The 7,382-nt window shown below is 42.1% G+C and overlaps 1 protein-coding gene across 2 annotated transcripts in view; it reads left to right on the top strand.

Annotated features, from left to right (window-relative positions):
• The first annotated feature begins 1,111 nt into the window (after positions 1–1,111).
• GPRIN2 (G protein regulated inducer of neurite outgrowth 2) overlaps positions 1,112–7,382 on the top strand; it is a 31,270-nt gene continuing 24,999 nt past the window's right edge. The window contains exons 1-4 of one of the 2 annotated variants that reach the window (XM_065551813.1): positions 1,112–1,272; positions 1,362–1,429; positions 1,913–2,004; positions 5,897–5,969. The gene's annotated coding sequence lies outside the window, so the exon portion shown is untranslated. Of the gene's footprint in view, positions 1,273–1,361; positions 1,430–1,912; positions 2,005–5,562; positions 5,829–5,896; positions 5,970–7,382 lie in introns of those variants that run through there. The other variant, XM_065551814.1, reaches the window with a different exon arrangement.

The raw sequence follows: 7,382 nt of genomic DNA, 5'->3' as shown, positions 1-7,382 counted from the left end.
TTATTAGTTTTCCAATGCTGTATTACATGCCACTTTTTGGCTAAATATTGATAACAGTATGTGAGGTGTACTAAGCTGTTCAGGCCATCTGAGACACGCTGCTACATATCAGGGAGCTCTATGCCATCTGGCACTGCGGTGCTCTAAGGGTCGCAGTCAGACCCCCACAATAACTAGACTTACAGTACTATCAGAGTTGGCCTATTTACATCTTCCTAATTAATCATTCTTGTCTACAAGTGGCCATCACCTCCATAAGTAGAAAATCAATATAAACTCAAATGAATTCTACTATTAAAATTATTGCTAAGCATGAACATAGTCTTGTAATTGAAATAAAAATTAACTATGAAATTGTTTATTCCATTTGTCAGATAATGTTACCGATTTATTTGTAAAATTCCTATGTCAAAAAAGTTTCTTAAAATGTAAGTATTTTATATGTCAGATTTGAAGTCCCTGCTGGATCTACAAATTCAAATGATCCCAAATTTTCAAAGTTAAAAGCATGCAATTATTTGCAGATGCTACAAATGCCTGCTCTAGGCATACAAATGCCAGCTGTAGGCATACAAATACCTGCTGTGCATGCATGCATACCTTATTTGTACACACACAGGCTATTTTTGCATGCACAAATTCATTGTTTGCAAATAACTGCATAAGTCAAACTTTGCAAATCTGGGCTCTACTTCTAACTGGTGTTATGTGTAATAACATTTTACTTTGATTTCTAAGATAGAGGTGCATTAGGTTGTGTTGTGTTAAGTTGTGTCATGATGGCTGAGATTGCTTTAGATTTATTCATAGCACAATCTAATCCTTTAAAAACTTACAGTATAAATTCTTAAATATGGACACCTTGGATTTGATCCCAATTGCCTGTGGCAGATGTAATTCAAGGAAATGAACAATGTAACCTACAAAATGGCATATCTTCCTGGAGGGCTACATTATTTTCATAGAATACAACAGATTGTAAAAATACATTAGGGGAAAGGCGGCCTCTTGGTGCTGGCTACAGGCAGCCTGGTTGCAGGTGCAACTTCATCGGTTTAAATGGAATAGAATCATGTGACGGCAAGTAAAAGCCTTCCTGAACCTTCTTTAGGAGAGCCTGCAGCCATGATACTTCACACCCCTGCGGCTCCCATAACGGGAGAGCCTGCCTTGCTACACAGCAGAGGTGGGGCTTCTGTGAGTGAAATCCAAGCTGAGTTTTCCGAGTCAACTGAGAGAGGCACTTCCAGCTGAGCCTAGTCAGGCTGGGAGGTAGGAAGTACTGGCTTGAAGTCAGGATGGGGGTGTTCTAGAATCAGAAGAGCTGCTCTGTTTGTTTATATTGGTTTTGTGTTTTACAGATAGTTCTGGAGTCGGAGTTTAAGGATTTTAGCTGCGCTCAGTATTGCCATCCACATGTTCAAACAGCGTGAGTCAGCCCCCCCAAAATGACGAGACTGGTTTTAAATCATGACATTTTTGAAATAATACATGTTGGGTTCTTTTTACCTTCTGCCATCTGAACCTTCAGGAGTTAAATTTTGAAGCTTTTGTTCGCTGCACTAAGGGCTAGAAACTTACTTTATAAACCAGCCAACACCGCTGAGATTCTTATGTCATAAAATGATTCCAGGAACTTGGGCTCTAAGAAAAACTCCAAATATCCTGAGAGCTGGCAACAGTGCAATAATTTTATTTCACAAGAACCCTGTAAAAATAAACCTTAAACCCCAGAGAGATTGAATTTAAGCAAAACACAATCCTGTGAAGCTTCTCACCCCCTGCCCAGACCCTGTGTTTCGCCCAAACCCTGCCACAAACTCATGCTAGGTTTGAATATAGTCCAAAGCATCTGAGGAATCCAGAGACCCACAATTATAAGGTGTTTTTTTTTTGTTTTTTTTTTAAATAGCACCCCAGTCATGGATCAGGACCCCATGGTGCTAGGTGTTGTACAAACAGAGAACAAAAAGATGGTCCCTGTCCAAAGGTTCTCTGATCTAAGTAAGTATATAATGTTTTATATTCAGTTCTCCTTCCACTGTGAACTATTTTAACAAAGATACATTGAATAAACTGTCCCAAATTGGATTTTAAAATGATTTTTGTTCTCATTCAATGTAAAAGTAAAGAGGCATATGTGATCAACAATAAATTGTTCTTTGTGCCAATAAGGGTATGCATTACTGAGCTACTAGGTGAAATTCACACCTGTGTGACTGGCCACTGTAAAGCCTAACCACTACTTTAATCCCATAATACCTCAAAATAGTCTCTTTGCCACTCTTTATGGCAGTGACATAGGCTCAGGGATATTTTTTGGTTTTGGGTCTCTCTCTCAGAACACATATCACCCCATCAACCAGTGAGTTTTCTTCTTTCTCATTTTTTCTGCTGCTGAATAGCTGAGGGCCATGGAGATTGTCGTGGAGACTGAGGTAGAAGAGAGCATTTTGATACTCATGGAAATATAATTATTAAAAAAAAAAAAGTCAGAAGTTGCCAGAATCCTTTAGTATCCAAAATAATCTGTATTTTGTACTTTGAATGCAAACAGTTAACAGTTTGGGGTATCAGTGTTCCTGAGCAAATCCAAAACAAAAACTAGAAGGCCAAATACCCCCTCCTGCAGAGGGCCTGAGAGGAAAGAAATGCTTTAAGATATGCCTCACAGAGTTTTCTGTATATTGTTCCCTCTAAGGTTTGGGCGATTGTAGAGTTTGGAAGGGGCGATTGCTCCCAGCCTCACAGAGCATGGAGAGTGGGGGTTTGCAGAAGCCAGGGTGTCATTGAGTTCCCCGATACCTGCCCAGTAGCACCAATGGAATGCTGCTGGTATACCCACAGTTACCAAGGAACAATACCTTTGAGTACAGCCTCTCCACCTTTGGCAGCTCGGCCGAGGGTCTCTTGCTGGGGGCAAAGAGTGAAGGGGAAACTTTAGTGGCAGTGGCATGCCCTGTCCCCTCCCCCACCCATACAGACAAGGGCAGAACTGCCCACAGAGCATCCCTGCCCTCCCCCTCGGCACACTGAAGGGGACATTCTGGACCATGCTGGTTTGGTGAGCTTTGGCCTCCTGCCTCGGCACATCCCTGAGGTGAGCCCCAGCAGCCTGCTATAAATACCTGTTTTGGTTTATTGCTCCAATAAACATTGCAGATAAAAAATGCTTTACAGAAGCCAAAAGATTGTTGCTTAATAAAGCAAAATTATTAATCCTTGACATGCAGCACAACAGCAGCTACTGCCCTACAACTTCACAGCCTGAGGTCAATTCCTATGTGTGGGGAGAGAATTTGCCTGGAAGCACGCAGATAATCACCTTATTTTGCCAGTAAAGCCCAGCTTTGAAGGCTCAGAGAGAGCCCCCTCCCCTGCCATATTCATCTCTTTCCGAGGAAGAGGAAGCGTCAGAAACTGAGTCTGCTCCCCCCCTCCCAGCCAGACTGAGATAAGAGTGGTGATGAGGGTTTTATATGAGAGCTTAGATATAAAGAGAGCTTATGATGTCAATATGAAACAGGAAATAAATTAACACATTCATGACCAGGACAAACAAAACAGGCCATGGAGTACCCTCCACCAGAAACCTTCCCACCTTTCTTCCTGCTGCCCCTTCCTTTACCACATATCCAGCCAGTCTCATGGGTGAGGAGGGAGAGAGGGGACAGGCCACAACAAAATAGAAGCCACCTAATTACACAGGAAAAATAAAAAATGCAGGGACAGGAGTGGTGCCAGATAAACGGGCACGATACCAGTCAAAGAAACCTGGATAGTGTCCACTTCTTGCACTATCTTGTTTCTCCTAGAGATACACCACCTTCCCCTCTTATCACAGAGATCTCACACAACCTCCTTCCCTTCACTGCTTCAAATTCCCTCACCAGAGACATCTCCCACCTACTTGCCTTGGTTTATCCTTCCTTTCTTCATCCACCATCAGAGTACTCCCTTCCCATTGCCTCGTTACTGTTCAGCCCAACTGGGTGTAAGCGACCCATCCACCATACTAATTCTTGTTTCTCCATCTGTTTCTCTTCCTGCCCCCTCCACCCAACCTGCTGCCAAAACACCTCTTCCCCAATATTGCACACTTCCACTGGGCTATCTTGAATTTCCCCTTATTTACTGGTGCTTCTTAGTAGTGGGTTTGGAGCAGGTCAGCGTTCCCTAGAGTCTAGACAACAGAGAGAGCAACAGGCTTGATGGCTGCTTTCTGAAATCACCAGAGAGGGCAGTCTTTGACCTGAGTGTCAAAAAAACAGCTTCAGATAAGGGGAAGCCTTTTGCAGATGGGGGGGCCTTTGTGAAGAGGGGAGAATGAGAGAGAGAGAGACTTTGGCTAAGTATCTCAAGTTCAGCATGTTTATCCAAAACATCCCCCAGACTTCTAGAATTGAATGTCTTTGTGGGTGTTTGCAATGTTGACGCTGGGATGTGCGTTCTTATATTAGTTTTACAGCTGATATTGTGTGGCTTTTGCATGCACTTTGACAGTATGGAGCTAGGTTTTATAAGTGTTTTCTTACCATATGTGTTTTGCAATGTTGAGTCTGAGTGTTGTGACTGGATGGTTGGATATTGTTCACTTACGTATTTTTGCAATATCAAGGGCTGGGTTTTGTGCATTTTCTTATGGACTCTTGCAAGCTAGAGGCTACACTTCATGTGCCTGGTTATATTTTGGCAGTTCCAATGCTGATAAACGTCTACTTTTAAACCACTTTGGTTCAATGAAGATTTTTCCACAACGTGAAAATGACCTCTAGAAAATAACTTTGTGATAGAAAAATCATTTTGATTTTTGCCCATTCTATCCATTGCTGACTAGTTTATTCACTGTGTTGGCCACGGTTGGGCCCTATTTTTGTGGTTCTTTTTGAGGCCCTGATAATTACGAGTTTCAAATTAAACTAAAATTCACCAGACCTCTTTTCCCCAACTTCTTAGGGGAGTTAGCCCTAGGGGTGGGAGGAATAGTAAAGCCAGAATGTCCATTGGGCCAGCCGGACATCCCTTGTCCTCTTCCTCCTATTCAACCCAAGCAGATGCTACTCCTCTGAATTTACCAGGAGATTCCTGTTTCTAATCCATATATGCAAAGCTGCTGTGTATTTCCTTCTTTACAGCCTTTAGAGACATGGAAGCAGCAGGTGTTTCCCACTCATATTTTCCAGCCTGTGTGAGAAGAGGGAGCAATAATGCCCCAGATAGCAGCAGTCCCTCTGTGCCCGGGTACTCACACTTTGCCACATCGCTCTCACAACCATCACTGTAGTCTCTCCTCCCCCTCCCACCTTATTCTCCTCTCTTCCCTCCCCACCTTATTTCCCCCCTGCTCCTCCTCCTCTTTTGTGACGCCCCCACCACCATCTGCTCCTCCTTCTGACCCCCTCTCTTTCCCCTCTCCATGCTTCCTTATCCTTTGCTGAGTTGCTAGCTCTGCACAGGCCCAGTCTCTCTAATCAGATGAAGCAGCAGGATTATCTCTCTCCCTCCCTCCCAGGCTCCATTTTGTTTCTTCTTTAGTCGGGGGGGGGGAGGAGGGGGCAGGAAGAGGCGTCACCTGTAGAGGCAAAGGAAACTGCATCCCTTAATCCCTTCTCCATTTGTTTTGATGGTCTTCACTCCCCACTCCTCTCTCCCCCTGCGCACACCTTGTTACCAACAGGAGGAGGAGCAATCTGAGTTTCCAGAGGAAACCTAAACTCTCATGGCTTTGGTTTTCTCATTTAATTACTGAGCATCTTTTGAAATCCCCCCCATCCCCAGGTAACCTGGACTGGCAAGCTGGATGTAAAACCTCTCTGAGTAGGGGGAAGGTAAGGACCACAGGAGGTACATGTTCTCTTATCTTCTTCTATTACAATGAGATCTTTTCATTTTAAAGGCATGTCTTGGAGAATAACAAAGCAAATTGTATGGAAGTGAGAGGAGCTGCAAAGAGACAGACCCAGAGTTCTGTGAGTATTGTGCTGGGGGCTGATGATAGCTGGACTCTGGGAGGGAGACCTAAAATCCAGTGATTAAAACTGAAATAGTAATTAATCTTCAGAGTTTTATTTTTTTCCCAAAAAGAGAGGAGGACCTCTCAGAGGTGGTATTTGTTTCGAGTTTTAAACAGATCTCATCCAGCTCTGCAAAAGGTGATTCTCTTTCCATGCTAAATGCCTGAAAGATCTTATTAAAATGTGTGTCTTTTGTCCTTTAATCTCTGTGTGTTCTATGGTATTTTGTAGAGATTTTAAAAGAAAATAAATATATTAGGTGTTTCTCCCCCCAACACTTTGGGTTGTAGGGATGCTCAGCTGCTGTATCCAACTCTCTTCTGTGTGTTTTGCTGTTCTGATACCAAAAAAGCTCTGCTAAAAGGAAGAGGAGATAAGTCGTATAGTGGTTTTACTAACTCTTATTTCTTGGGTGTTTTTGCTGTAATATTCCATCAGAGAACAACATTCCCAGCACTGTACCACGTGGTCATCGCATACATTTTTGATGCTGTCAGCAAATTAGCACACAACAGCAAATGCAACCTGAAAAAAATCACTGCTCCACACTTGCATTATACTATTGTTCTAAATGATGTTATCGGCTTTATTTTCTCCGCTGCTGCCCTAGGTAAAGGATCCATCACAGCTTCAGTGGTATTTTTTGTCTTCAGCTGTTTAGAATGACTGACTAAAAATTTGCTCTGAGCTGTAACCTGGTTTGCAAAAGTCTCAAGCCAGGTACAAATTGATTTAACAAAATTCAAATGGGGGGCAATTATTTTGCTGTGTTGAAGTCCGAGACTGCAATAGGGAATTGTGTTTTGTGTGCATCATCTAGCTCATAAGTTCCCATGTTAAAATTAAAAACTTGTACTCAGTGCATTTTATGGATTAGGGGAAAGAGATGAAGAGAAACAAGCAGGTTATTTTTATTTAGAGGATTACACATGAAATATTGACTGGGAAGAGAGAGTCATTGTATAAGAACTTATTTTTTTAAAACATGGGGAGGTACATAAACAAGGCAGAACATATACTGTAAATAGAAAAAAAATCTATTTGTCAATAATCTATGTATTAAACAAAGTAACCATTTGATGCAAAACTCCAGTTTTTGTATTGTGCCTACCTGCAAAGGTGATGGTTAAGGTCCTGAGCCTGTGAACACTTAGGCATAAACTTAACTTTAAGCACTTGTGTAATCCCACTGGAAGTTAATCATGTGGGTAAACATTTTCAGGATTAGGGCAACAGTTTGCCCAATGGTCAAAGACCTCTGCAATAAGACAAAACAGGATTTAAGAAGTGTCTTTTTAATTTTTAATTTTTATGTTCTGGCTTTTGTTGACTTTTTTAAGGTCTGTGTGTTCTTTTCATTAGGATGTA

The sequence above is a fragment of the Chrysemys picta genome, chromosome 7 (assembly GCF_011386835.1).
Source record: "Chrysemys picta bellii isolate R12L10 chromosome 7, ASM1138683v2, whole genome shotgun sequence".
Classification (NCBI taxonomy): Eukaryota; Metazoa; Chordata; order Testudines; family Emydidae; genus Chrysemys; species Chrysemys picta.
This window is presented reverse-complemented; position numbering and strand designations above follow the sequence as displayed.